At 45.1% G+C, this 27,412-nt stretch overlaps 1 long non-coding RNA gene across 1 annotated transcript; it reads right to left on the bottom strand.

Annotated features, from left to right (window-relative positions):
* Positions 1-7,709: 7,709 nt before the first annotated feature.
* On the bottom strand, positions 7,710-11,897 carry LOC141050275 (uncharacterized). Its single transcript, XR_012220512.1, has 3 exons — positions 11,828-11,897; positions 11,576-11,739; positions 7,710-9,399 (listed from the first exon to the last, which is right to left on the bottom strand). It is a non-coding gene; the product is annotated as an uncharacterized lncRNA (long non-coding RNA).
* Positions 11,898-27,412: the final 15,515 nt, after the last annotated feature.

Raw genomic sequence — 27,412 nt, 5'->3', positions numbered from 1 at the left:
AGCCTGCCTCCTCATCTATAGACATATATTTTGAATGTGTACACTATGCTATCCATACATGTTATCCGGGGATACGGTACCCTTTCTCACCTTTGTGCAATCACGTGTAATCCATACTGGGCCTGACACCGTCTGAGCCTGCCTCCTGATCTATAGACATATATTTTGAATGTGTACATTATGCTATCCATACATGTTATCTGGGGATACGGTACCCTTTCTCACCTTTGTGCAATCACCTGTAATCCATACTGGCCCTGACACCGTCTGAGCCTGCCTCCTCATCTATAGACATATATTTTGAATGTGTACACTATGCTATCCATACATGTTATCCGGGGATATGGTACCCTTTCTCACCTTTGTGCAATCACGTGTAATCTATACTGGGCCTGACACCATCTGAGCCTGCCTCCTGATCCATAGACATATATTTTGAATGTGTACACTATGCTATCCATACATGTTATCCGGGGATACGGTACCCTTTCTCACCTTTGTGCAATCACGTGTAATCCATACTGGGCCTGACACCGTCTGAGCCTGCCTCCTGATCTATAGACATATATTTTGAATGTGTACACTATGCTATCCATACATGTTATTCGGGGATACGGTACCCTTTCTCACCTTTGTGCAATCACGTGTAATCCATACTGGGCCTGACACCGTCTGAGCCTGCCTCCTGATGTCTAGACATATATTTTGAATGTGTACACTATGCTATCCATACATGTTATCCGGGGATACGGTACCCTTTCTCACCTTTGTGCAATCACGTGTAATCCATACTGGGCCTGACACCATCTGAGCCTGCCTCCTGATCTATAGACATATATTTTGAATGTGTACACTATGCTATCCATACATGTTATCCGGGGATACGGTACCCTTTCTCACCTTTGTGCAATCACGTGTAATCCATACTGGGCCTGACACCGTCTGAGCCTGCCTCCTGAAGTATAGACATATATTTTGAATGTGTACGCTATCCATACATGTTATCCAGGGATACGGTACCCTTTCTCACCTTTGTGCAATCACGCGTAATCCATACTGGGCCTGAGAACGGCTGGCGAGCTGTTAAGCAAGCTACAGCACCTATGGTTTGCACACATAAATTTTTCATTTTTTCAGGAATGACGGTTAGGCCTAATTCCGGAACTGCGGTTGACCTGCACTTACTGGGAAATCATCGTTTGCGGGTAATAATTGTAATCACAGATCCCCATCACTAACGTTGTTCAGCAGGTTATCTGCACCTGTAAGCGACAAATGCTGGCCTTTTCAGTGTAGCGGACATGCAGCCACGGACATGTAAGGGCATGACACACCAGTTATTGGCCAATCTCACGTGCCAGAGCCTCGCGTTTCCCCCTAGTAAGCCGGACTCGGACCGCGGGGCATGACGGAGTCTCGTTCGTTAACGGAATTAAGCTTGCAATGTGTGCATCTTTTTTGTTGCTTGATGGTTGAGGTTGCCCGTGTTGAGTCAAATTGCGCCGTAGGCTCCACTCCTGGTGGTGCCCTTCTGGACATTCCTTTAAGGTTCGGCTTTGCAACCATACTGCCCACGTAAAATAAACACTTTGCCTTCATGGACGCTGTTTGGAGGGTCGTGACTCATGGGAATAACGCCGCCCAATCAGTTAACCTGCTAGAGAGATCCTTCGTTGCTCCCAAGCATGACATCACACTCCCTAGGAGGAAGGTAATGCCACTGTGGCGACCGTACTCCTGGGGGCGACACAAGTGCACTGATGCCCAGCCACTGCTCGATGAATCTGCTGGTACATTGACCCAGACCACTACATTCCCCTCGCACGCTACACGGCCTGAATCTGACCCTGATGAAACTCAGGTTACCCTTCCTATATACAGTTACATCTTACATGGTGACAAAGAGGAAGCTGCAGATGAAAGTGGAGGTTTGGCCCACCCGCCGTCTGACACACCACCGTACTATCAGGAGCCCTGTGCCAGTGCCGTCGCCAACGAGTGGGCCCCCCTGCTTGCTCAGGATCACCGCACTTGCAAGGTTGAAATACTGTGCAGTGAGATGGAAGATGGGGACGACGAGGAGTCCAGACTAGTACAGGGATTCCCTAGCGAGGAGACTTATTTCATTGTTTTCAATGTTGGGACAGCAATTTTTGGGGAGCACTATACTCTGGAGAATGATAGATGGGGCCCACCATACACTGGAACATTCCAAAGGTGGACATCAGACACTGGAGCAGCATTTACAGGGCCCATTATACACTAGAGCATTAGAAATGGGGCCCATTATGTTTGGAGCATTATTTGGGCCCATAAGACAGTGGAGCTTCATCCATGGGGACCAACATATACTGTAGCATTATGTGGAGCTCATCATATACTGTTTCAAACTTTATATGGGACCAATGATTCTGTATGGAGAAATAGATGGGCCTCGTCATGAGATGTAAAAAGTGAAGTATTTTTCATTGTACTATACCGCTATTTCTCTGCCGTATCGGAGCATGATGAGTTGTGGTATGTGTTAAAGGGGCGCTCTTTCGCCCAGGGCACATGAAAACCTGGAGCCAGCCCTACCCCACCACAACTTTAGCCAAATAACCCCCATTTTTCAGTGCGCAACTTGTATTATGAAGTTAATTAAGGTTGACAAGCTTAAGTAAGAAGAATTGATGCTTTTGGCATTCAAATGGGCACTGTAGTTGTGTTTCCTGTCCTCCTCTCACTGCCGACTTTAATTCCCCATTGACTTACATTGGGTTTCGTGTTTTGGTCGGACCCCGACTTTTCCCTATAGTCGGACGATTTTGCTTGACCCGACTTTTGGAAAAGTCGGGTTTCATGAAACGAAACTCGACCCTAAAAACGCAAAAGTCGCTCAACTCTACTCATGGCCATTGCGGATGCAGACTGTATGTTTGTTGCAGTTGACATTGGTGCTTTTGGCCATGGGAATGACTCCCAGGCTTTTAAGAACACTGACATGGGCAGGAGGTTGAATGGCAAGCACTTCAATTTCCCCATGTCACGGCCTCTTCCCAACACCAAAGGTCCGCCTCAGCCCTTTGTAATGGTTGGGGATGAGGCATTCCAGATGTGCCAAAACCTACTCAAACCCTACTCCAGCCGGGACTTGGACCACAACAAAAGAATTTTTAATCACTGGCTGACCAGGGCCAGAAGAACTGTTGAGTGTGCCTTTGGTATACTTGTCTCCAGATGGCGCATTCTTGGCACAGCCATTAATCTGAAACTAGAAACAGTGGATGAGGTGGTGAAGGCCTTGCCTATGTGGTTCTACATAATTTTGTGATGGTTAGAGAGCACCCGAACTTTGAATTCGATGATGCCGCTCCTAACCCATTGCCTGAATTTACTCAGCACCCTCTCATGTCATTCGTTGAAGTTCGCCAAATGAGGGACCAATTTGCGGCCTACTTCAACTCAGATGTGGGACGGGTGGAATGGCAAGAGCAAATGGTGTAAAACAATTTTCTTTTATAATAATAAATTTTATTTCTATAGCGCCGACATATTCCGCAGCACTTTACATTTCAGAGGGGATTTGTACAGACAATAGACATTACAGCATAACAATAATCACATAGATTAAAACTAGAGTTGAGCGAAACGGGTCGAAAAAATTCAAAAGTCGCCGACTTTTGGCAAAGTCGGGTTTCATGAAACGAAACCCGACCCTAGGATGAGGTCGGCCACGAGGTCGGCGACTTACGCGCCAAAGTCGCATTTCAAAAGTTTGTTTTGCGCTCTTTTTCAGCCAATCAGGATACACGGACACTGTGGGCAACGTGATGACATAGGCACGGGTCACCACCATCTTTCAGAAGGGCATGCAAGTGATTGGCTTGCTTTGGTGGGCGTCACAGGGGGTATAAAAGGGCGTGCACGCCGACCGCCATCTTACTTCTGCCGATCTTAGCATAGGGAGAGGTTGCTGCTGATTCTGTAGGGAGAGCGTTAGGCAGGGAAGAAGACAAAAAAACTGCTTCTGCTGCTAGCGATTTGGCCTGCACAACACACCAGTCACTGTGTGTGCAATGCAAGGGGAGGCTATATAGTGGTGTATCAGTGGTGTTGGTTGTTGGGCTGCCTTCTAAGGCTTCCTGACAGGCTGGCATTGCTGTTTACCCACTGCTCCGCAAACTGCTTTTTTAAAAGCAATCCAATCTCCCTTATCCTCTAGTCACTTTGGTCACAGCTGCGCCATCGAGCCTGTCACATAGCGCTCAGATATTCATTGGGCCTCAAACTGCTTAAGCAATCCCAATTTTTTTTTTTTGTCCTGCTGAGAAGAAAAAAAAACTGCTTCTGCTGCTGATAGCAATTTGGCCTGCACAACACACCAGTCACTGTGTGTGCAGTGCAAGGGGAGGCTATATAGTGGTGTATCATTGGTGTTGGTTGTTGGGCTGCCTTTTAAGGCTTCCTGACAGGCTGGCATAGCTGTTTACCCACTGCTCCGCAAACTGCTTTTTTAAAAGCAATCCAATCTCCCTTATCCTCTAGTCACTTTGGTCACAGCTGTGCCATCGAGCCTGTCACATAGCGCTCAGATATTCATTGGGCCCCACACAATCCAAAAGTGTCCAGTGTCCAAAAGTGTGTGCAGACATTCAAAATCTCACTTATCCTCTAGTCACTTAGGTCACAGCTGTGCCATCGAGCCTGTCACATAGCGCTCAGATATTCATTGGGCCTCACACAATCCAAAAGTGTCCAGTGTCCAAAAGTGTGTGCAGACATTCAAAATCTCACTTATCCTCTAGTCACTTAGGTCACAGCTGTGCCATCGAGCCTGTCACATAGCGCTCAGATATTCATTGGGCCTCACACAATCCAAAAGTGTCCAGTGTCCAAAAGTGTGTGCAGACATTCAAAATCTCACTTATCCTCTAGTCACTTAGGTCACAGCTGTGCCAATCGAGCCTGTCACATAGCGCTCAGATATTCATTGGGCCTCACACAATCCAAAAGTGTCCAGTGTCCAAAAGTGTGTGCAGAGATTCAAAATCTCACTTATCCTCTAGTCACTTAGGTCACAGCTGTGCCATCGAGCCTGTCACATAGCGCTCAGATATTCATTGGGCCTCACACAATCCAAAAGTGTCCAGTGTCCAAAAGTATGTGCAGACATTCAAAATCTCACTTATCCTCTAGTCACTTAGGTCACAGCTGTGCCATCGAGCCTGTCACATAGCGCTCAGATATTCATTGGGCCTCACACAATCCAAAAGTGTCCAGTGTCCAAAAGTGTGTGCAGACATTCAAAATCTCACTTATCCTCTAGTCACTTAGGTCACAGCTGTGCCATCGAGCCTGTCACATAGCGCTCAGATATTCATTGGGCCTCACACAATCCAAAAGTGTCCAGTGTCCAAAAGTGTGTGCAGACATTCAAAATCTCACTTATCCTCTAGTCACTTAGGTCACAGCTGTGCCATCGAGCCTGTCACATAGCGCTCAGATATTCATTGGGCCTCACACAATCCAAAAGTGTCCAGTGTCCAAAAGTGTGTGCAGACATTCAAAATCTCACTTATCCTCTAGTCACTTAGGTCACAGCTGTGCCATCGAGCCTGTCACATAGCGCTCAGATATTCATTGGGCCTCACACAATCCAAAAGTGTCCAGTGTCCAAAAGTGTGTGCAGACATTCAAAATCTCACTTATCCTCTAGTCACTTAGGTCACAGCTGTGCCATCGAGCCTGTCACATAGCGCTCAGATATTCATTGGGCCTCACACAATCCAAAAGTGTCCAGTGTCCAAAAGTGTGTGCAGACATTCAAAATCTCACTTATCCTCTAGTCACTTAGGTCACAGCTGTGCCATCGAGCCTGTCACATAGCGCTCAGATATTCATTGGGCCTCACACAATCCAAAAGTGTCCAGTGTCCAAAAGTGTGTGCAGAGATTCAAAATCTCACTTATCCTCTAGTCACTTAGGTCACAGCTGTGCCATCGAGCCTGTCACATAGCGCTCAGATATTCATTGGGCCTCACACAATCCAAAAGTGTCCAGTGTCCAAAAGTGTGTGCAGACATTCAAAATCTCCCCTGTCCTATAGACACCTTGTACCTTGTTTTACATACTATATAGTTTGTTGGATTTTGTCTACATTTCTACCAAAAATGAGGAAGGCTGGTGGAAGAGGCCGTGGAATTGGGCGGGGGTTGGCAGCTGGTAATGATGGTGTTGGTGGTGGATCTGATGGTAGTGGCAAGAGCAAAATAGGACCGAATGCAGGAGGTGTTGAGCCTGTGTCATCGTCTGGCTACATAAGGCCTCGAACGCTTAGTTTTCTAGGAGTTGGCAAACCGCTTTTAAAGCCAGAGCATCAGGAAAAAGTTTTGTCTTACATTGCTGACTCAGCCTCCAGCTCTATCGCCTCCTCTTCTTCAGTTGTAAAAAGTAAAAGCACTGAGTCGTCATTGGAGGCTCATGTTCATGAACCACACCTTTCCTTGTGTCCTTCACCCCAACCAAGATTGAAGGATGACGCTGGCCATACTACTGATTACTCCATGGAGCTGTTTTCACATACCATGCCTGGATTATCAAGTGAAATGGTGAATTACCCAGGCCAAGATGAATCTGACATGGAGTGCACTGATGCACAGCCGCTGATGGATGATTCTGCTGGTACATTCACTCAGAGCTAGAGTTGAGCGATACCGTCCGATAATTCAAAGTATCGGATCGGAATGGATCGGCCGATCTTAAAAAAAAGTATCGGTATCGCCGATTCCGATACCGGAAGTCCCATTCAAGTCTATGGGACTTCCGGTATCGGAATAAGAAAAATCCTGTTTTTCCCTTGTACAGCCTCTCTGGGGTCTGTACGGGCCTTTCGGGGGGCTGTGCCGGCCTGCCAGGGGGTCTGTGCAGGCTCCGGTGGTCTGTGCCGGCCTGCCGGGGGGCTGTGCAGGCTCCGGTGGGCTGTGCCGGCCTGTCGGGGGGCTGTGCCGGCCTGCCGGGGGGCTGTGCAGGCTCCGGGGGGCTGTGCCGGCCTGCCGGGGGGCTGTGCAGGCTCCGGGGGGCTGTGCCGGCCTGCCGGGGGGCTGTGCCGGCCTGCCGGGAGGCTGTGCAGGCTTCGGGGGTCTGTGCAGGCATCGTCCGATGGGACTACAAGTCCCATCGGGCGATGCCTGCTACCATGACAGTGATTGACACATTAGCCAATGATGAGACAGTAGTAGTCCCATCATCCGGCTAATGTGTTGAATGTAAAAAAAAAAAAAAATAATAAAAAAATTACATGCTACATACATGCTACATACATACAACATGCATACTACATACATGCTACATTCATACTACATACTACATACATGCTACATTCATACTACATATATACTACATGCAACATACATACTACATATATACTACATGCATGCAACATGCATACTACATATATACCACATGCAACATACATACTACATATATACTACATGCAACATACATACTACATATATACTACATGCATGCAACATGCATACTACATATATACTACATGCTACATACAAACTACATATATACTACATACATACTGCATGCTACATACATACTACATGCTACATACATACCACATACATACTACATACATACTACATGCTACATATATACTACATATATACTACATGCAACATACATACTACATATATACTACATGCATGCAACATTAAGTACCAAAAAAATCCCCTGTTAATGGGAAATAAGTAATAGCATAACTCAGAAAACAGTATATATCAACAAAGAGCCATATCTCAACTATTAAGTGAAAATTAAGGACCAAAAGAGTTTTAGCATAAAAAATAAATTTTATTGCATAATAATTAAAAACAACAGCAGAGCAACAATGCTAAAACAGGCAGTGGTAGACATAAATGGTAGATGATATCTAGAAAAGAATCCAAGTGGAAAGGGCATTACTCCCTCAAAGTACTCAATGATAAATCACATCCATGTAGTGTAAATATAATCTAGAGTGCCTTATTCATGAATCTGCCATATTTTATATAGTAGAGGTAATAGAGAGTATATCTTTTGCCAAAGAATTTATTTTAATAAATTCACTAGAATGTTAATTCTCAGCTGAGAAAAAAATGGGACCAATATAGTGTAATGTACATGACGCCGTGAGCAGTAACCACCACACGGAGAATAGATTAAATAGGTTACAAAAAGCTGCACCAAACATATGAGCTCACATAAAGTGGCAAAAGTTACAAATAAATACAAGTAATTGCCACAATGTGAGCCGGCATATTCACGAAGAGCAACATAAATAAACAGTTAGTTGCTCAGCAGAATAAACCACATATTAATGTGAATAAAACTGGGTGCAAATTGAAAAGAAAATGCAAATAATAACCTCAGCAAATATTGGCGCAGATAAGCCCATACAAATGACCAAACTAAGGCCAAAGCAAAGTATTCTCTACTAGGCAGAGAAAAAAAGACCTATTCATGCAAGTTGAACCGGATAACAATTGAAAAATAGAGTAACGTAACACTTACATGAAGTGACTATGTGCTGCCACTGCCTGCCGCCTCTACGCGCGTTGCGCCTTGGCTTCCTCAGGAGGCGTAACTCACACTAGCCCCGGAATTGATATATATAGGGTCAATAGGCAATAAACCACATCGCGCAACAGGTGTCATCCCGATTGAGCACATGCGCAATGCCAGACCACAAGACTCCCCATTCAGAAGTCTGAAAGTAAGTGACGCATGCGCTGATGTATCCCGACTCAGTAAATCAGAGATCCTCCTTCAGCGCTCATAGGGAGCAAATGGATACCGCTGCATAAGCAGCAGAACACCACAAGCGCACCTGGTGAGCGTGTCAGGAGATCTCAAGTAGGGAAAATCCTGGGCATGCGTACCAATCAGACAAAAAAACAAAAGAAAAAGATATGATCAAAATGTGAGCAACATTTGTAAAAATATTACTGAAAAAATGATAAAGTGTATAGAATAAAAACAAAAAATTGGATACTAGTGCCAAATGGATTATGCAGAAAATGAGACAAGTGATTTGGTGAATAAAATACAGAAAATAATATCGATAATATCCCCAATAATCAATCCCCAAAATAATGGGGACAAAAAGATGCTACCTAACAATAATGATAGTGATAAATAAGTACCAAATAAATTGTACAGAATATGTAACTAACAGTATTGGTGAACAATAATAAAATACATAGAATATAATAATATTAATAATATCCCCAATGTTCATTCACTCAATCAATGAGGACAAATATCCCAAAGTCTTCTTCTTTGTGAGTGAGATACGCTTCATTTTCTGTGTAATAAACAAGATCCACAACCAAGAGCAGACTGAATGAGGTAAATCGAATGGAATGGAAACTAAAAATAATAAGAATAAAAAAATATTAAAAACCGAAGCAAAAAATAAAAACCATGTATACACAATATGAGAAATTTTATTTATATTGTAAAAAGGATCCAAAACCATTATTCTCATTTAAACCCACTGGTATCATCGTGTTAAGCCTATAGATCCATCTGCTTTCTACCTGTGAAAGAGTTTGAAATAAATTTCCACCCCTCGTACCCAACGATACCTGATCAATTGCAAAAACACGAAGATCATCAGCACGAGAATGATGAAATGCACGAAAATGCCTCGGTAATGTCTTCAATTGGTCCAGATCCTTAGCCTCCTTAGATTTTTCGATATCTCGAACATGCTCGCGAATTCTAATTCTAAGCTCTCTTGTAGTCATTCCTATGTAAATCTTTTTGCAAGAACAACTTGCATAATATATCACACCCTTAGATGAACAGGTAAGGCATTTTCTGATTGAAAAGGTCTTGGAATGATCTGAATTTTGAAATGTATTCATTTTAAGTGTATTAGAACATGCTTTACAAGTTCGACAAGGGTAAAATCCTTGGAGTTCACCAAAAATACCCTTTTGTACTTTTTCGTTGGAGGTTAGATGACTCCTTACAAGTAGATCAGAAAGATTTTTAGATCTTTTGGCTGTAATACAAGGTCTAGATGGCAATGTCTTTTTCAAAATAGGATCTATTTGTAACACATGCCAGTGTTTATTGATTATACCAGTAAAGTTATCCCATTGATCATTAAACGGGGTAATTAGACGAACTTGATTATTATCCCTAGGTTTGGAATTTCTCTTGTATAGCAATTGATCCCTAGGGATTTCTTGTACTCTATTATAAGCTCTACGAATTTGCCTATGACCATATCCTCTTTCTCTAAATCTGGAATATAAATCTGCAGCTTGATTTTGGTATGTCTTTTCCGAAGAGCAAATCCTCTTTGCTCGCAAAAACTGCCCCACTGGAATTGAGCGTATAGTGGATTTTAGATGAGAGGACTTAGCGTGTAGAATTGAATTAGTGGCCGTAGGTTTTCTATATATATCAGTCGATACAGATCCATCATCATTGACTGAAATATCGATGTCCAAAAAACTAACTCTCTTCCCATAGGAATAAGTGAGTTTTATGTTCAGATCGTTATCATTCAATGCAGACATGAATGTTTTTAATTCATCCAACGGGCCCTCCCATACAAACATCACATCATCTATGTATCTCATCCAATTGTGGGCCTTTTCAATATTGGTAACAGGAGAACACTGAAAGATTTCCCTCTCCCAAAAACCCAAAAATAAATTGGCATAAGCCGGAGCACAAGCCGCCCCCATGGCTGTACCTTGAGTTTGCAAAAATACTTGTTCTTTAAATAAAAAACAGTTGTGCGTCAGAATAAATTCTAACAGAATAATTATAAGGGCTGCCAAAAGGGGGTCCAAATTACTATTTCTCAAAAACCAGGAGGTAGCTCTAAGTCCCTGGTCATGGCGAATGGAGGTGTATAACGCCTCCACATCAGCCGTGACAAGGATCATATCATCTCCCAGATGTAGCTGGTCTAACCTCCGTAGAGCCGCAGTTGTATCAAGAATATGGGAGGGTAGAGTGGTCACCAAGGGCTTCAGATAGTAATCTACTATCTGACATATCAGTTCACTAAGTCCTTCCTTTCCGGACACGATAGGACGGCCGGGCGGATCCTCAATGTTCTTATGTATTTTTGGGATTAAATATAAAGTGGGCAGTTTAGGTTTTAAAGATTCAACAAATTCCAAAAGTGATTTGGGGATAATACCCTTCTCATGTGCCTCTAACAGAATATCATTTAGTTCTTTATGATATGCAGGAAGAGGACTGAAAGTCAATTTTTTATAGCAATTAGTGTCCGATAATAATTTATGAGCCTGTTTTTCATAAAGGTCACGTGGCCAAAGAACAAGATTGCCACCTTTATCGGCTCTTTTAAAGATTACATCTTTCCAACCTTGCATTTCCATAATTGCTTTTTTATCACTCATAAAAGTTGGATTAAAGCGATAGTTTTTCTTAAGTTCCTCTATATCATGAGTGACCAATCTCACAAAAGTCTCAACTGCCGAGCATGTGTTAAGGTTAGGAAATTTTTTTTTTTTTTTTTTGATTTATTAAACAAGGAAACGGGAAAAGAACTCACCGCTTCCATAGGGTTGCTCTCCTCTGCTAAGGATTCTAAAATTTCCAGAGCAGCTTTCTCTTCCTCAGAATTGAGTGACAATCCCATAGTACTTTTCTCATGGAATCTCTTTAGTATCAGTTTTCTCGCGAACAGGTGAACATCTTTTATGACCGTGAAGGAATCTAATTGTTGAGATGGAGAAAAGGATAAACCTTTTTCTAACAATTCTACCTGTTCATTAGATAAAATATGCGAGGATAGATTAATTACCTTAGGTTTATCATTTCTCCTGGTACCAGAGTTAGATTGATATCTTGCACTTCCTCTGCCCCTACCACCATGTCTTGTTTTAATACGTCTGGGAGTATAATATTCCCTTTCGTGAGTTGAAGTGGTATTACTGGATATAGAAGACACCGAAGACACAGATGAACTTCTTATCTCTGATTGTTTCTGATCTTCTACTGAAATTCTATTTTGCCAACGAAAGACTTTTTTCTGATCATAATCCATCACATCACGTTGATATTTTTTCATTTTATTTTTACTGATCTGTTGTTCCCATTTCTCCATATCATGATTGAGATCCTGAAAGAAATTTTCCAGGGCCTCTTTTGACAATTTGGCTACCAACTCTTCTTGTAATTTCTTCAGCTCAATATCCAATTCTTCCAAAATAGAAGCATTTTTGATATTGATGATCTCCATAAAAGACATAGAGCATGCTGAGGAAACACTTTCCCATTTAGATATTAACTCAGTATCATCCAGACTAAAGGTTGGATAGAGTTGTATCCGCAGGCCACGTGGAATGATTTTTTGTTTAATATAATTATCTAGGGATGTTTTAGTCCACCAAATCCTAGTTTTTTTATTAACCAAGTTTTTATATTTCATCATTAATCCTTTATCATCATATTGGGTATGATTAAAATTAGCAATTGAGCTCTGTTTGAATAAATCCAATGCTTTATCCTGCCAGACCTTTTCCCTGGCTTTGAAATCCATCATAGGGAATTAAACTGTGGTAAAACAGAAAATATACATTAAGTACCAAAAAAATCCCCTGTTAATGGGAAATAAGTAATAGCATAACTCAGAAAACAGTATATATCAACAAAGAGCCATATCTCAACTATTAAGTGAAAATTAAGGACCAAAAGAGTTTTAGCATAAAAAATAAATTTTATTGCATAATAATTAAAAACAACAGCAGAGCAACAATGCTAAAACAGGCAGTGGTAGACATAAATGGTAGATGATATCTAGAAAAGAATCCAAGTGGAAAGGGCATTACTCCCTCAAAGTACTCAATGATAAATCACATCCATGTAGTGTAAATATAATCTAGAGTGCCTTATTCCCACGCAGCAATGGCATAAAGTGAGACTAGGGACTTTTTTTTTTTTAAGTGGCGGAGGAATACAGTGCGGAAGGATACCTACCTTCCGTCATTGGATTCCTGCAGCCCGTAGAGAACGGCAGCATCAGCTGATGCTGCAGTTCTCTACCCAAGATCGTCGTGGGACACACTCGTGGACTGCTTCGGATCGTGGGTGAGTATTTTTGTGGTTTGTTATGTTAATATTTATTCCGTAAAAGACAATGGCTTCGGGGAACAATGTGACAAGTATTGGTAAGTATGTTACTCTATGTTATATGTACTGTATGTCTATGTATGTATTGTATGAATGTATTGTATGTAGTATGTATGTAGTATATATGTGGTATGTATGTAGCATGTAGTATGTATGTAGCATGCATGTAGTATGTATGTAGTATGTATGTAGTATATATGTGGTATGTATGTAGCATGTAGTATGTATGTAGCATGCATGTAGCATGCAGTATGAATGTAGCATGCATGTAGTATATATGTAGTATGTATGTAGCATGTAGTATGTATGTAGTATGTATGTGGTATGTATGTAGCATGTAGTATGTATGTAGCATGCATGTAGTATGTATGTAGTATGTATGTAGTATATATGTAGTATGTATGTAGCATGTAGTATGTATGTAGCATGCATGTAGTATATATGTAGTATGTATGTAGTATGTATGTAGTATATATGTAGCATGTAGTATGTATGTAGCATGCATGTAGTATATATGTGTTATGTATGTAGTATGTATGTAGTATGTATGTAGTATGTATGTGGTATATATGTGGTATGTATGTGGTATGTATGTAGTATGTATGTAGTATGTATGTGGTATGTATGTAGTATGTATGTAGTATATATGTAGTATGTATGTAGCATGTAGTATGTATGTAGCATGCATGTAGTATATATGTGTTATGTATGTAGTATGTATGTAGTATGTATGTAGTATGTATGTGGTATATATGTGGTATGTATGTGGTATGTATGTAGTATGTATGTAGTATGTATGTGGTATGTATGTAGTATGTATGTAGCATGTAGTATGTATGTAGCATGCATGTAGTATTTTTTTTTTTTTTTAACATTTAACACATTAGCCGGATGATGGGACTACTACTGTCCCATCATTGGCTAATGTGTCAATCACTGTCATGGTAGCAGGCATCGCCAGATGGGACTTGTAGTCCCATCGGACGACGCTTGCACAGACCCCCGGACATCAGCACAGCCCCCCGGCAGGACGGTACAGACCCTCGCAGGGTGCACAGACCACCGGCAGGCCGGCACAGCCCCCCGGCAGGCCGGTACAGACCCCCACAGGGTGCACAGACCACCGGCAGGCCGGCACAGCCCCCCGGCAGGCCGGTACAGACCCCGGGCAGTCCACACAGCCCCCCGGCAGGCCGGCAGAGACCCTCGGAAGGCCCGAAATGACGGCGCATCATGATGCGCGCACACCGCGCATCATGATGACGTCAGGCTGTCAATCAACTTTGAACTTCCGATTCCGATGCCGACTTCCGATATTGAAAAAATATCGGAAGTCGGTATCGGAATTCCGATACAGCAAGTATCGGCCGATACCCGATACTTGCGGTATCGGAATGCTCAACACTACTCAGAGCACTACATTGTCCTCGCAGTGTACAGAGCCAGATTCTGACCCTGATGAGACTCAGGTGCCCCTTCCCGCACACTATACCACCATACATGGTGACACAGAGGAAGGTGCACATGACATAGAAGAGGAGGTGATGGATGACCCAGTTGTTGACCCAGATTGGCATCCATTGGGGAAAGAGGGTGCTGCTTCCAATAGCTCAGATGAGGAGCATCCAAAGCAGACATCGACATCGCAACAGCTGTTATCTGGCAGGCCCGTAGCACTCCAAAGACAGGTTCCAAACATCAAAAGAGTTGCTGGACAGCTTGTCCAGAGGGTCAAAAGATCACAGCGTGCTAGGCCGCAAAATGTCTGCCAAAGTAGGAAGAGTGCAGTGTGGCACTTTTTTGAACAAAATCCTCATGATCAGGCCAAGGTTATCTGTAAGAAGTGCACAAAGACCTTTAGCCGAGGGAAAAATTGAAAAATTTGAATACCAGTTGCATGCTTAGACATTTAACCAGCATGCACTTGCAAGCGTGGACACAACACCAAACCTCAAGTGCCACATGTGCAACTGATCACAACGAAGGTAGTCAGCAACGCTACATTGTTTCCCCCACTGTAAGCCCACCGGTTAGCACAGCAGCAAATGTTGAGGTGTCGTTGCAAGGCCACAGCATTCAGGGAATCCCACTGTTATAACAACGAAAGACTGATTCTAGGCCATCAGAAAGAACACCAACTCCATCACCATCATCAACCCTCTCTCAGTCCGCCCTGTCCACCGCTACTTCCACCATATGCAGCTCTCAAGTCCAGCTCACCCTCCCAGACACTATGAGTAGGTCAAGAAAGTACTCAGTCTCTCATCCGCGTACACTGGGTTTGAACGCCCACATTGCCAAACTAATCTCGTTTGAGATGATGCCCTTTTGGTTGGCGGAAAGCACAGCTTTCCGCGAACTCATGGCCTATGCAGTACCACGCTATGACCTACCCAGTCGCCACTTCTTCTCTCGCAAAGCCATTCCAGCCCTCCACCATCATGTGAAAAACCGCATTGTCCATGCACTCAAGCAGTCAGTGAGCGGAAAGGTGCACCTCACAACTGATGCATGGTCCTGTCGGCATGGCCAGGGCCGTTATGTGTCCATCACTGCGCACTGGGTTAATGTGGTGGATGCAGGGTCCACAGGGGACAGCGGTGGTGGGACAGTGCTGCCTAGCCCACGGTATAGGAAACAGTTGGCTGTAGGCGTTCCACCCTCCTCCTCCTCCTCCTCCTCCTCCAGAAGCGAAAGATCGTCCACAGAGCGCAGTCGTACGAGCACTCCATCTGCAGCTGCCACTGTTGCACACGATGTGTCCCCCTATCGAGCAGCTAGTGGAAAGCGTCAGCAGGCTGTGTTGCAGATGATGTGTTTGGGTGACAGACATACCGCCGAGGTGCTGGCCGAGTACTTGAAGCGACAAACTGAGTCATGGCTGGGCAGTGTACATCTTGAGGCAGGCAATGTAGTTAGTGATAACGGCCGTAATTTTGTGGCAGCCATAGCCCTTTCAAAACTCAGCCACATACCTTGCTTGGCTCACACCTTGAACCTGGTGGTGCAGTGCTTCCTCAAAAATTATCCGGAGTTAACAGCCCTGCTCCAGAAGGTGCGAAGACTGTGCGCGCACATCCGCCGGTCGCCTGTACACTCCGTTCGTATGCAGAAGCTGCAGCGATTGCTCCACCTTCCAAACCACCGCCTCATTATCGACATTGCAACAAGGTGGAACTCCACCCTGCACATGGTGGAGCGGCTGTGCGAGCAGAGGCAGGCCATAATGCATTTGTGGGAGGATACACGGCCAGGCACTTTGAGAGCAGACATGGAGTTGACAGGTGTGCAATGGTCGAAGCTGAAAGACCTTTGTAAAGTCCTTCAGTGTTTTGAGGAATGCACACGGCTGGTAAGCGCAAACGACGCCATCCTAAGCATGAGCATCCCACTTATGCGTCTTCTCATGCAAACTTTGACGCACCTTAAGGAGCAGGCGTCTGCAGCCAATGTTGATGAGGAGGAAGAGGAGGAGGGAATCTTTGATGACATTCAGCCATTGTCTGCTCAGGGACCTCTCCTGGACGAGGTGGAGGAAGAAGAGGAGGATGATGATGGGGATGATTACTTAGGGGAGGAGGATGCATCTCGTGGGGCAAGTGAAAATGTTGGCGTGGCAAGGTCTGGTACAGGGTTTGTGCGTGACTGGAGGGATGTGGATTTGCCAGAAAGTGCTCCTCCACCCAGCACTCGCAGTGCATCATTGACACCGGGAACATTGGCCCACATGTCAGATTATGCCTTGCAGATCCTAAAAAGGGACCCCAGCATTGCCAAAATGATGAACGATGACGACTACTGGTTGGCCAGCATCCTGGATCCACGCTATAAAGGCAAATTACAAAACATCATGCCACAGGAGAATCTTGACCTAATATTGGCTAATAAACAAGCAACTCTGGTAAATCGGTTGCTTGAGGCATTCCCAGCACACAGCAGCGGTGATGGTTCTCACACGAGCCGTACGGGCCGGGGGCAGCTTGGCAGAGGTGTTCGTGGTGCACACAGCAGAAGTGGCGTTGGAGACAGGGGTTTCATGACAATGTTGTGGACTGATTTTTCAAATACCGCTCACACAACTGGTAATACTGCATCGATGGAAAGTGACAGGAGACAGCAGTTGTCAACTGTGGTTACAAACTACTTTTCCTCCCATATCGATGTTCTCCCACACAGGTCATTCCCCTTTGACTATTGGGCCGCTAAACTGGACACCTGGCCTGAATTGGCCCAATATGCCTTACAGGAGCTCGCTTGCCCAGCTGCAAGTGTGCTATCGGAAAGAGTCTTCAGTGCAGCTGGATCAATCCTGACAGAAAAAAGGACCCGTCTGTCAACCCAAAATGTGGATGATCTAACCTTCATTAAAATGAACCACGCATGGGTTTCCAAGGATTTTGTCCCACCTTCCCCTGATGACACATAGGGTGACAGAAAAATGGCTTGCTTTGGTCCACCTCTTCCTGGTACTTCACCTATTTCGCCTTTTGCATCAGCTGAATGTCCAACATCAACATATGCCACTTTCTAAAACTCCCTAACTGTGCTGCCTCCCCCCCATGGCCGGGGTCACCACCTAGCGCATGACACCGTGCGAGTGCCGTTGGCCTGTACATGTGGGTAGGCCGACTCTTGGGCGCGGGCACTGGCACAGGGTCCCTCATAGTGCAATCAAGTGTCTCTGACGGTGGTGGTGCACACCCGCCGTCAGACACACCGCTGTACTATGAGGGGCCCAGTGCCAGTACCGATGCCCACGAGTGGGCCCCCCTTGCTTGGGCAGGGCCCCAGCATTTGCAATCTTTACCTCTCACTGCTCCTCCGCTGTGTAATCTGGGCCATCAAATCCATACTGTGCCTGACACCGTCTGAGCCTGCCTCCTGATGTATAGACATATATTTTGAATGTGTACGCTATCCATACATGTTATCCGGGGATACTGTACCCTTTCTAACCTTTGTGCAATCACGTGCAATCCATACTGGGCCTAACACCGTCTGAGCCTGCCTCATGCTGTATAGACATATATTTTGAATGTGTACGCTATCCATACATGTTATCCGGTGATACGGTACCCTTTCTAACCTTTGTGCAATCACGTGCAATCCATACTGGGCCTAACACCGTCTGAGCCTGCCTCCTGAGACATATATTTTGAATGTGTACGCTATCCATACATGTTATCTGGGGATACGGTACCCTTTCTCACCTTTGTGCAATCATGTGTAATCCATACTGGGCGTGAGAACGGCTGGCGAGCTGTTAAGCAAGCTACAGCACCTGTCCAGACAAGTACAGGGATTCCCTAGCGAGGAGACTTATTTGATTGTTTTCAATGTTGGGACAGCAATTTTTGGGGAGCACTATACTCTGGAGAATGATAGATGGGGCCCACCATACACTGGAACATTCCAAAGGTGGACATCAGACACTGGAGCAGCATTTACAGTGCCCATTATACACTAGAGCATTAGAAATGGGGCCCATTATGTTTGGAGCATTATTTGGGCCCATAAGACAGTGGAGCTTCATCCATGGGGACCAACATATACTGTAGCATTATGTGGAGCTCATCATATACTGTTTCAAACATTATATGGGACCAATGATTCTGTATGGAGAAATAGATGGGCCTCGTCATGAGATGTAAAAAGTGAGGTATTTTTCATTGGACTATACCGCTATGTCTCTGCCGTATCGGAGCATGATGAGTTGTGGTATGTGTTAAAGGGGCGCTCTTTCGCCCAGGGCACATGAAAACCTGGAGCCAACCCTCCCCCCCCACAGTTTGTAGCCAAATAACCCCCATTTTTCAGTGCGTAACTTGTATTATGAAGTTAATTAAGGTTGACAAGCTTAAGAAAGAAGAATTGATACTTTTGGCATTCAAATGGGCACTGTAGGTGTGTTTCCTGTCCTCCTCTCACTGCCGACTATTATTCCCCATTGACTTACATTGGGTTTCGTGTTTCGGGACGACCCCGACTTTTCCCTATAATCGGACGATCTTGCTCGACCCGACTTTTGGAAAAGTCGGGTTTCACGAAACGAAACGCGACCCTAAAAAACCAAAAGTCGCTCAACTCTAATTAAAACAAATACCAAGAGGAATGAGGGCCCTGCTCGCAAGCTTACAATCTATGAGCAAAGAGGTAGACACAAAAGGTGGGTGGCAACAGTTGCCCTGATTGTATGGACCAGCCATAATGTTAAGTGTGTAACAGTACAGACACAGAGGGCTAATGGATGCATAAAGCATGTGGGAACATGATGCGGGGAACCTGGTTATGGTAATACTTTTGGCTGTGCCACACAGGGATAGATTAGGTTAATGTGTTGAGGTGATAGGCCAGTCTGAATAAATGCGTTTTCAGGGCACGCTTAAAATTGTGGGGATTGGGGACTAATCGTATTGACCCGGGAAATGCATTCCAAAGAAGGCATCGGTGTAACGATTAGTGAGGAATATGATCCTGCAGCATTCAAGACAGATTGGAGAGGGGAGAGTTTGGTAAGAGGGAGACCGATTAGAAGAGAGTTACAGTAGTCATGACGAGAATGAATAAGGCCTCTTTCACACATCAGGTTTTCGCCGTCAGGCACGATCCGGCTCTTTTGACAAAAACCGGATCCGGTGAAATGCAATGCCGTATCCAGTTTCCCCCCCATTGACTTGCATTAGCGCCGGATCGTGCTGGATGTCCATGCGTTTCGTCCGGTTTTCGCCGGATCCGGCAATGTGTCGCAATCCGGCGTCTGGAAAAAACGGCTACTGTAACGTTTTTTGTCTCCGGCGTTTTTTCACACAATGAAAGTCTATGAGCGCCGCAATGTGCCTGATCCGGCGAAAGCCGGATCCGGTGGCCGGATCCGTTTTTTTGGGTCTGAGCATGCTCAGTAGCTCTGCCCTCAGCACACATATATAAAACCATGACAGTGGGACCCTCAGCCACACCCAACATGCCACCCAAGACAGGAACCAGGCGCAGGAGAAGGCACGAGATAACTTCACCACCATCAGCACCACCACCACCCCAAATGGAGCAAAGCGACCATGCTGAACAACCGGAGGGGAGTCCACCAGCAGATGACAGACGGTAATTATCAAATCCCCCATTCCTCAAAACTAGGGCCATGGAATATCAAGATATTCATTGGCCCTTTGTTTCTCTTTATTCAACAGCCGCCCAAGAGATGCAGCAGCAGCACTGGCAGCAGCAGCAGCACCACCCACAGGCATGGAGTCTGGCCAGCAGGAGGACACCACATCTTCTTCTGGAAGCCCTCCCTCGCATCGTCAGCGTTTGACGGTAAGTTTTTATTTCCAAAATCCATCATCTCTGTAATATATGTCTATTCATTGGCTTTTATTTCAAAACAGGAATCACAAGCTGAAGAGGAGCTCCCAGAAGAAGAAGGAAGGGGTGAACAGACACCTGGAGTGGGCTCACAATTGGTAAGTTTTTTCATCAAACGCAGAAACACAACATCACACTACACACAACACATAGAAAACAATGTACCGCAGACATCACACAGCAAACAAATATGCCAACATCCAAACACATACATTTTTTTCTTTTCTTCTCTAGTCTTCCCAATCTGGTGCTCGGCCAAGAGGTCCTCGTAGTGCCTCCCGGGGTCGTCGGCGACAGCAACACGGCGGTCACCAGCGTGTAAGTATAATATTTAAGTTAAATTTTGGTACACTTTGTATTTCATGTCTTAAAGTGTGGTGCCTAATTTTGCTATTTTTCTCTTTTACTTTAACAGCCTTCACAGCGTGCTCCCGACTCTGATGGTGAGGATGGAGGAATTGATGTTGACCAGCTAATCGATCTCGTCAGAGAAAGGGAGCCGCTATGGAATATGGCTGACCGCCACCATGCTGACCTGATAGTTACACGACGGCTCTGGGAGGAAATCTGTTCGCTCCTTGTGGACCGCTGGGAGGACCTCGATGCTCGGGGCCAGATTAAAGAGCGTAAGTATATACAGTACTGGTTGCTTGATGTAAACCAGTGTTTCCCGAACTCCAGTCCTCGTGGTCCCCACGGATCATGTGTTCAGGATTTCTATTTACTATGGAAATCCTGAAAACATGACCCCTGGGGACCATGAGGACTGGAGTTTGGGAAACACTGATGTTGTATACTAACCACTTTGTCCTTTCTCGTTTCAGGGGAGAGAATTGTGAAGCGGTGGTGGTCTGTGTGGGATCGTTTCAAGAAGGAGTTCAATAAAGAAATGCGGGCCCCGAGTGGATCTGGAGGACGCAGGAGCAAGTACAAGTACGCACAAGCCCTGTCGTTCCTCCAGGATACAATGGTCACCAGAAGGTAAATATTACACACCATATGTAAAAAAAAAATGTTTAGATGTAAAAAAAATTTTTCAGCCAGGGCCAATGGTATGTCAGTATATTAATTGTTTTTTTTTCTCTTTATTCCACAGCACGGTGAGCAGCACTCGGGAGCCTGCACGCTTGGACCCTTCTGAGGCGATCTCTGAGGAGACCGGCACCGAGGGACACTTCGACCGCCCCGGTACATCTGCACCTTCACAGCCTTTCCACACATTAGACCCATCTGTCCCATCCACCAGCGTAGGAGCATCGTGGCCAACAACATTACATGGAGCTGCTGGTGAGGAGATCGCTTTCCCTTTACCCCACCCTTCTGCCCCTGCCACCTCTAGTACACCTGTGGGTACTGGGCGGCAGCGGCAGAGGGGTCAGGAAAAGACTTATGCGCCAGAGTTCTTGCATCTGAATGCATCTTTCCAGAACTGTCTAAAAGTCTTGTCAGAGCAAATCTCCGCAGGCTTTCAGCAGATCAACTCCAGCATTCTGGAGGTGAAGACACTTCTGCAAACCATGCATTCAGAAGCAATATCTTCGCCAAACCACACCTTTTTCAGGTCTGTTGTGGAGCGCATGGAAACGCTCTCTCCTAGCCAGCATATGCATGTAATGCATTCGTGTCACGGTGCTCTCAAGCACGTTACCTCCCAACCTCCTACTCCCACCCCAGTAGTTCCTCCACCTGCACCCCCTCCAACCACTTTCCCTCCTCCCCCTCCTATTACATACCAGCCACCTCCCCAGTAGCAGCAACCTCCCCAGTACCAGCAACCTCCCCATTACCAGACATCTCCCCACTTCCAGCAACCTGCCCCGTACCAAACTCCTTCCCCGTACCACTTTCCATCCACATCATCTGCTCCTACAGTCCTTGCCCAACCCTCCACTCCACCACCCACCACCTCTTCTGCCTCCCACATGTCCATTCTCTAGCTTTTTCCACACCTTCACCTCTAACTGTTCCTTCCCCACCACGATCCCAGTCCTATCTCCACACTCCCAGTGTCGAAGTGTCCCGCAGCCCCTCCAGCAGTATTTCCACCCCACACTACACAAATTTATAAAAATGTGTGTTTTTAAATAAATGACCAATTTTCTGGTTTAAAAGGTTTATTAAAAAAGTTTTTAAATTTCAAAAAAGTATTCTAAAAAAAAAAATTTTCAATAAAAGTTTAATTATTGTTTTACACTGGTTGTCTGTCATTTCTTTCTGCGGCGAAATATGGTAAAAAAAAGGTTAAATACAGGGTATTTAAAAGGTAAAAAGGTTTCCAAAACCAGGTATATAACTGTAGGTAAAAGGTAAATAAATTTTAGCTTTTTGCCACAGTTGTGTTCCTGGTTGTGTTTGAAGCAAAGTATTTCACCAAAAAAGTTGTGTTTATTGCTGGTGATTTCCTAACAATGTACACAACTTTTGTTAAAAGGTGAAATACTTTGCATAAAACACAACCAGGTACATACCTGTGGCCAAAAGGTAAAAATAGTAAGACCATGACAAGATAGCCAACTTTGGTTGGCAAAGGTACTGTATATACTGTTGGTACAGAAGGTACACAAGTTTGGTTGGGCACAAATCTTTCCTGCCAGTCTATTCTGCCTTGAGGTGACATAAAGTATTGTGCAAAATTGTCCCTCATTACTGAAACCGTCACAGAACTTCTAGTGGTATTGTCATGGTAATCTTGCAAGGTGGTTTCTTCAGAGGTGTCCTCAATGGAAATGGGTTCCTTGCAGATAACAAAATTGTGGAGTACCACGCAAGCTTTGATCACCTTGTCAACAGTTTCTGTCTTGAGGTTGATCGCAGTCAATAGGACCCGCCATTTGGCTGTCAGAATACCAAAGGTACATTCAACCATTCTTCTTGCTCTTGTGAGGCAGTAATTAAAAATGCATTTTGTTCTTGACAATCCTCTGCTACCGTACGGTTTCAAAAGGTGTTCTGACAGCTGGAAGGCTTCATCCCCTACACAGACAAATGGCATAGGTGGACCAGATGTTTGCGGCAGCGGTCTAGGTGGTGGGAACTGGAAGGTGTTTCCATACAGTTTACGCCCCATGGCAGACAGTTTGAAAACTTGAGAGTCATTTGAGCGGCCATAGGCCTCAATATCAACAGCAATAAATTTGTATTCCGCGTCAGCGATGGCCATGAGGACAATTGAAAAATATTTCATGTAATTGAAATATTCCGATGCCGATCCGGCTGGCTTTACAATGCGGATATGTTTCCCGTCCACAGCGCCCAAGCAGTTCGGAAACTGACATACTGTATCTGTAGAAACTTGTCAGAAATTTCAATCCACCTCTCTGTTGTGATCTCTGGTAAAAACTCTTCAGCTAAGGAGTCCCACAGTGCACGGCATGTGTACTTCACTATTCCAGATATGGTGGAAATCCCGAGTCTGTACTGGAAATGCAGTGACGAAAGGGATTCTCCAGTTGCTAGAAATCTGTGGGGAATTAAAAAACAATCAAATAGTTTAAAATCACAGCATTACATCCCAAAACTCAGCTATAACACTTGGAGATACAAACTACCACCAACAAGATTGCAGTGAAAGTGTGCTCTGATGCGAGCATATCCAATAAATGTGGCTTACCTTAAAGTCACCATCAGACGCTCTGCAGGTGAAACAGAGAAGCGGCAATAGGTGTCCGATTTTCTTATGAGGTGTGCAATGCGCTCCACAAAGTAATCAAAATTCTCCATTTTCATCCGAACATATCCAAAAAATTTCTCCGGGTTTCGTCTAAGGTCCATGCAGAGTGTAGAATAGACCCCACTCGTCATTCTCTTGGCTGTGATGGGGTGGATCCACAAACGTCGTCTACGATGCCTGATGCGCTGCTGTCTCGCTCTCTCCTTCTCCAGAACAATCACCCTCAAACGATTCGCCTCCGCTGTAAAATCCACCAAATTCTTCAAAATATTTCCAATCACAACATCCATCTTCGCCAGTCACTTGCTCTTCTCTCCAACCTGCACTTTCTCCTCTACAACCTGTCAAAGAAGGGCTGTAGGAACACGGTATATATAGTTTTTCAGTAGCCAATCCCATTCGGAAGGCCACAAGGGGCCTTTTTAAAAACCGGATCCGGCGTAATCCGTCGAAAAACGGATCGAAAACCAGATGAACTGGATGAGACGGATCCGGTTTTGGCTGTCATGCGCAAGACGTATCCAGCAGAAAACTGGATCCGTCACATCCGGTTTTACAAAACATTTGCCGGATCCGGCGATCCGGCACGACGCCGGAACGCGCCTGACGGCGAAAACCTGATGTGTGAAAGTAGCCTAAGATAAACAGTAAGAGTTTTTGCAGAGTCAAAAGTAAGAAAGGGTCGAATTCTAGAAATGTTTTTGAGGTGTAGATGACAAGAGCGAGCCAGTGATCAGATGTGGGGGCGAATGAAAGCTCGGAGTCAAGTATGACCCCAAGACAGCGGGCATGTTGCTGGGGAGTAATAGTGGAACCACACACGGAAATGGCAATGTCGGGTATAGGTACATTAGTAGAGGGAGGAAATACAAGGAGTTCGGTCTTTGACAGGTTCAGTTTCAGATATAGTGAGGACATGATGTTAGACACAGTGTTTAAACAATCGCCGGGGTTTTCTAGAAAGGCTGGCGTGATGTCAGGAGAAGAAGCGTATAATTGGGTGTCATCAGCATAGAGATGGTACTGGAAACCAAATCTACTGATTGTTTGACCAATAGGGGCAGTGTACAAGGAGAAGAGGAGGGGGCATAGAACCCCCTTTTCTTTTGTGTGTATGTTAATAAAAAACCTGTGTTGATACCTGTACCGAGTGCACTCTGTGTTTTTACACTTCAATACAATAATCAACTGGCCAGGTGTACCATTGAATTCATGATGCTGTGTTTTGTGCATCATGATTTTACTAGTACTCCTGACCAGGTGACTATACATACAAGTTGTATGATCTTTATCATCTCTACACTATGAGTTCAATTTGCTGAGATGGTGGAGATAATACAACTAATTTTTCTGTCACCTGGCATGATGTTAAAAACAGTGATTTGAGAATGCCGTAGCATCCCTCACTATTTATGACACCTAATGCGGTCACTATAAGTATTATTTGTAGTATCATCACTGTGGCTTCAGTTTGAATGCAGACTGGAGACATAATAAAGTTTATACAACTTCTACAATACCCAGGGCCTCGTGTCATGCTGAAGTGAGGATGCCAAAAGTAACGCCTCTTGACTTCAGAAGGTTATCACACATGGGCAGGAGTTGAAGTGGTGGTGGTGCTCCTATGATGAGGAGTGGTGGCCGTGCTCCTAGAAGGCAAAGTGGTGGCAGTGTTCCTATGATGAGGAGTGGTGGCGGTGCTCCTAGGAGGTGAAGTGGTGGTGGTGCTCCGATGATGATGAGTGGTGGTGGTGCTCCTAGGAGGCGAAGTGGTGGCAGTGCTCCTATGATGCGGAGTGGCGGCGGTGCTCCTGGAATGATGAGTAGTGGTGGCGGTGCTCCCATACTGATGCGGAGTTGTGGCAGTGCTCCTAGACAGAGATTATGTGGTGGTGCTCCGACCTGGAGAATAGGTGGCGGTTGCCCAAGTTGGTTGTACGGTGGCGGTGCGCCAAGATGGTGGAATGGTGGCGGTAGTGGTGCTTCAGATAGGAGCAGCACTGGCCATGGTGGTGGCGGGGGTGGAGTGTCCAGCAGCACTCGGCATTGGTGTGGTGTAGTGGTGTCTGGCTTGGGTTGGAATGCAGGTGGCCGTGCAGTGGTATGCAGCAGAAGTCGGTACTGTGGTGAAGCAAGTTAGTGGTGGCACAGGTGGGAATGACACCACTGACTGCTGCACGTACCGATTCTGCTGCATAGCCTGCAAGTAAGCAGTGTTGCAGGCCTGTAACACATTCAGCTGTTGCTCAGGACTAAGGTGTTCCGCCATGCCCTGTTCAATGTTACTAAAGAAATGGTGCACTGGTCTGTTGAGGTCGGCCTCCAGCCGGTCAAAGCGCTGTTCGACAGAATGAAAGTGGTGTTCCATGTGGGTAAAACCGTGTTCCATGAGTGAAAAAACGCTTTCCACTCTGTCTGACAGCGTCTTGAGGCTGTCACGGAAGGCCTCTCTCAAGTGCATGAACTCGGGCAAGACAGGCCTGTCCGAGGCCCTCTGCCGCTGGTGGGTGGTGCCAGCATAACCAGTGGCAGAGACCTGGGACAGGAGAACACCTGATTGACCAGCTTCCTGGTCACCAGCTGTCCGTGTTGCTGACCTGCAAGATGCTTCCTGGCTGTCAGATGGCTGGGACGGGTCCGAGGTCATCCGATGAAGGACCGCTCCTGGGACAGGTTGCAGGGTGCTACTCCAGGTGCTGTGGAAAGAAAGGAAATACATTACTATCATGCATTAACAAGAAACATCAGCTGTGGAATAGAAAAGCACAGGTTATTAAACAAAAAAAATTATAATTCTTACGCTCTAGTGGCAAGGACCGATCTCAGGAAGGCCAACTCGCGATGATATCGGTACTTTGTTCTGGTCCTTGCCGCTGGACCACTGCGAACCTGTCCCTCAGCACGAACATTAGTGTTGAAGCAGTCCTTCATCGAGCGCCAATGTGTGCGGACTTTGTTCACTGTTGAAAAAGCAAAGAAAAAACGTTATACAATGACTGATGGCAACATCTGTATCATCACACACACCTGAGTGAACTTGGCAAACATTCAATGCGGTATCAGAAAATAATTCCATACAAAATACAGTCACTGTTGATTCTGAGGACACTGGTGTGTTGACTGCAAGAATATACAGTACAGTTGTGGCCAAAAGTATTGACACCCCTGCAATTCTGTCAGATAATACTCAGTTTCTTCCTGAAAATGATTGCAATCACAAATTCTTTG

Source organism: Dendrobates tinctorius, unplaced genomic scaffold (assembly GCF_039654945.1).
Source record: "Dendrobates tinctorius isolate UK_male_01 unplaced genomic scaffold, ASM3965494v1 ptg000151l, whole genome shotgun sequence".
Classification (NCBI taxonomy): Eukaryota; Metazoa; Chordata; class Amphibia; order Anura; family Dendrobatidae; genus Dendrobates; species Dendrobates tinctorius.
The sequence above is the reverse complement of the archived record's forward strand: the minus strand, read 5'-3'. Positions and strand labels throughout refer to the sequence as shown.